Source organism: Tachypleus tridentatus, chromosome 2 (assembly GCF_004210375.1).
Source record: "Tachypleus tridentatus isolate NWPU-2018 chromosome 2, ASM421037v1, whole genome shotgun sequence".
In the NCBI taxonomy this organism is placed as follows: domain Eukaryota; kingdom Metazoa; phylum Arthropoda; class Merostomata; order Xiphosura; family Limulidae; genus Tachypleus; species Tachypleus tridentatus.
Window position 1 is genome coordinate 12,019,814 of NC_134826.1, and position 466 is coordinate 12,020,279.

The window sequence follows — 466 nt, forward strand, 5'->3', positions numbered from 1 at the left end:
TGTTTCTAGTGATAACCATCAGTGAAACTGTGTTTCTAGTGATAACCATCAGTGAGACTGTGTTTCTAGTGACAATCATCAGTGAGACTGTGTTTCTAGTGACAATCATCAGTGAGACTGTGTTTCTAGTGACAACCATCAGTGAGACTGTGTTTCTAGGACAACCATCAGTGAGACTGTGTTTCTAGTGATAACCATCAGTGAGACTGTGTTTCTAGTGATAATCATCAGTGAGACTGTGTTTCTAGTGATAACCATCAGTGAGACTGTGTTTCTAGTGACAATCATCAGTGAGACTGTGTTTCTAGTGACAATCATCAGTGAGGCTGTGTTTCTAGTGACAATCATCAGTGAGACTGTGTTTCTAGTGACAATCATCAGTGAGACTGTGTTTCTAGTGACAACCATCAGTTACAGACTGTGTTTCTAGTGACAATCATCAGTGAGACTGTGTTTCTAGAGTGAC